The sequence below is a fragment of the Microtus ochrogaster genome, linkage group LG1 (genome assembly GCF_000317375.1).
Source record: "Microtus ochrogaster isolate Prairie Vole_2 linkage group LG1, MicOch1.0, whole genome shotgun sequence".
Classification (NCBI taxonomy): Eukaryota; Metazoa; Chordata; class Mammalia; order Rodentia; family Cricetidae; genus Microtus; species Microtus ochrogaster.
Window position 1 is genome coordinate 55,842,152 of NC_022027.1, and position 3,254 is coordinate 55,845,405.

A 3,254-nucleotide genomic window follows, 5' to 3' on the forward strand; every position below is an offset into this window, starting at 1 on the left:
TGTTTTGTTTTTCGAGACAGGGTTTCTCTGTAGCTTTGGAGCCTGTCCTGGAACTAGCTCTTGTAGACCAGCCTGGCCTTGAACTTACAGAGATCTGCCTGCCTCTGCCTCCCAAGTGCTGGGATTAAAGGTATGTGCCACCACACCCGACTACTAGAATTCATAAGTATTGAATCAAGTTCTCGCACAATGTCATAATCAGATTCTCGTGTACACTCTCTTTCAGATAGCTACATAGGGATTAATCTGAGTAGCCCAGGAGCTGGTCACCACACTGAACACTGGGGATGTGGAATAAGCAGACAGCGGTCCCTAACTACAGCTGCCAATGTTTCCCATGTAAACAGCAGAAGGCTCATCTTTCCTGAGGTTGGTGTGACAAACATGCAAAGTTATAATAGCCCACAAATTCTATTCCTTCAAAACTGTCCTTTCTGGGCAGTAGTAGCACACTTGGGAGGTAGAAGCAGGTGGATTTCTGTGAGTTCATGGCCAGCCTGGTCTATAGAACAAATTCTGGAACAACCAGAACTATGCAGACAAAGCCTATCTCAAAAAACAACAAAAAAGGTACTCTTTCTATATAGTACTCCATAATATTGTCTACAGAACAATCTTGAAAGAAACTGCACCATCGGGCCCCTGTCACGCCAAAATGCTCCTAATAAAAAATAACATTTGTCAACTTAAAAAAGAAAAAGAAGAGGTGCTGTGTTTATTTCCATATTCCACCTAAATAAGTATGAATGACCCTATGCTGTTGGCCAAGAAGGAAATGCATAACTGTGGAATTCTATTTATGGAGCAAACTAAGCCAAAAGAAGGTAGGGGAACAGGCTGGTCAATATGGTACTGAGGGACAAGACGAAATACCCTTATTTTAGGTTAGTGGCCCCTGCTTCTGAGGACTGACCTGTGCTGTTCTGAAGAGCATTGTTTGACTCTGTAGATATTCCAAACCATGAAACAAGTATTTTGATCCAGATAAAACTCTAGAACAACATGGAAAATGCGAACAAATTCCAATTCATCTTTCTTGGAAAAAAGTCAGAGTTTCAATTGAAAGGAAAACCCAGGTCAAAGGTTTCTTTGGCTTTCAATCATTCATTATTCACATCTAGAGTACAAACCCAACAAACGAAAAGTGTGATTATGAATCTTATACACCATATAAAGCCTTTCTATAGTTTATAGAATCCTCAACCTCCAAAAACTGAGCTTTAGGAAAGCCGTAAATCTTGCTGTCTAAATAGGAACATCTGGAGGGAAAAGCAGGGCTGTGGGAGGAGAGGGAATGTTGTGTCTTTCTGGACATCATGGCAGCGTGTCTCCTAAGCTGGCTTCTTCCTGCTCTTCCAGCTGGGGAAGCAAGAAAAGATGATTTCCAGTATGGGCTCATAAGGAGAACGTTCATCACCAGACAGTGGAAAAGATTTCCAGTATGGGCTCATAAGGAGAACGTTCATCACCAGACAGTGGAAAAGATTTCCAGTATGGGCTCATAACGAGAACGTTCATCACCAGACAGTGGAAAGACATGGACTCTGTTATATATATATATATATATATATATACACACACACACACACACACACACACACACACACACACACACACACGCCAAAGGTCATGATTTGCTCTTCCAAACGCCCCCAACAGTGCTAGAAGCCGAATCATACTGAGTCTTTACTGCTTTGTTCCAGCCACCATGGTGAGGGACTGATGGATACTCCACAGTCATCCAAGAGAATCTTCTGGTCAGAATTTCATGAGGAAATCTGACCAGAGACTGTAGCATATTTAAAAAAAAAAAAAAAAAAAAAAAAACTTCTTAAGGGCCGTGGGAGTTTCTTGGCCATTGAAATCCTTTCCATTCTTCAGGGCCTTGTATGATATTTATATAGGATAATAAGGGTAAGTGCAGGCACACAAATCAGTACAAACTTGTCTATATGGAAGAAGGGCCTCTGTTTGCATATGGATATTCATGAAAATTAGGGGAAAGAGTCAAAACTAAATAAATATTTAATATTTCAGCACCTGCCATATAGGGTTCTGCATGTGTGTGCATCGCTAATATTGACTAGCAGCGTTACCGCCGCTCTAAGCAACTTCATTAAAGAATAAAAGAAAAGTAATAAGTCATTTCACACTCTGTCTGACCACTATACAATAATAGCAAGATTTCATGCAAGGGGACAACATTATGCCCATCTGCAATCACAGTCTCTTTGCAAAAATCTCAATTCACACTTCACATGCAGCTAACCCTGTTACCATCCCTTCCTAAACCCATCAGTGTTGCAGCTGCGTGTCTTCACAGCCCGACATCTTAAAATTCATCATTTTGGCACCTTCCCCTCACCATAGGTCAAGGCAGAGAATCCGACCAAGAATAATTAAAGGGCACCCAGATGTTTAGTTTACTTATCTAAAGCCGTTCCTTTCACATCTTTGATTTGCCGTGTGTACTATTTCTTTCAGATTTTAAGATACACGCGATGTGGATATTTTACAGGACTGAGACCTGGAACAATACATCTCAGACTTTTTTCTCTTACAAGTGTAGTTCTTTGTAGTTGAAATTTGAACAAGAGGCGTGATAATGAGTAGGTTGAGGGAAGGAGAGGTGTTATCTCATTAAGGTAATTACTAAGACATCCCCACCATTATATCGGTTTGAAAATGTGGCAATTAAAGTACCCTACATGGGCTCCTGGAGACAAGGGAACAAGACAGTTCGCCTGGAACTTGTATGGCCCGTTAATGTGTGTCACGCAAATGAAAGGCTAGACGGCTGCTGTTTCATTCTTTTACCTAATCCCCCACCCCCACAATCAAAGTTCTTTGTAGGTTATGGTTTTTTATAATTTTTTTCTCCTTAACCTGAATTTGGTTCCTACCAAGTGTGTCAGGTAAAAAAAAAAAAAAAAGCCCTGGAAGATAAAGCTTCTACTGACACATAGACAGGTCAGAAAACACACACACATTCACATGCACACGAACACACATGTGCGCACATGCACACAAGCACACATACACATGCATACACACGTACACACATGAGCGCATACACTAAGGCACACTGGGCAGTGAAGTGCTCCCTTGGTCGGGGGGCAGCTGTCCACCTTTCCCTCTCTGTGGATGCCTGTTCTGCTAAGCAGGCTGACAATTTTTTTTGTTTATTTTTTGTTTATTTTTTTTTTAGTTGTTGAAAAAAATTTTTCCGCCTCCTCCCCGTTTTCCCATTTCCC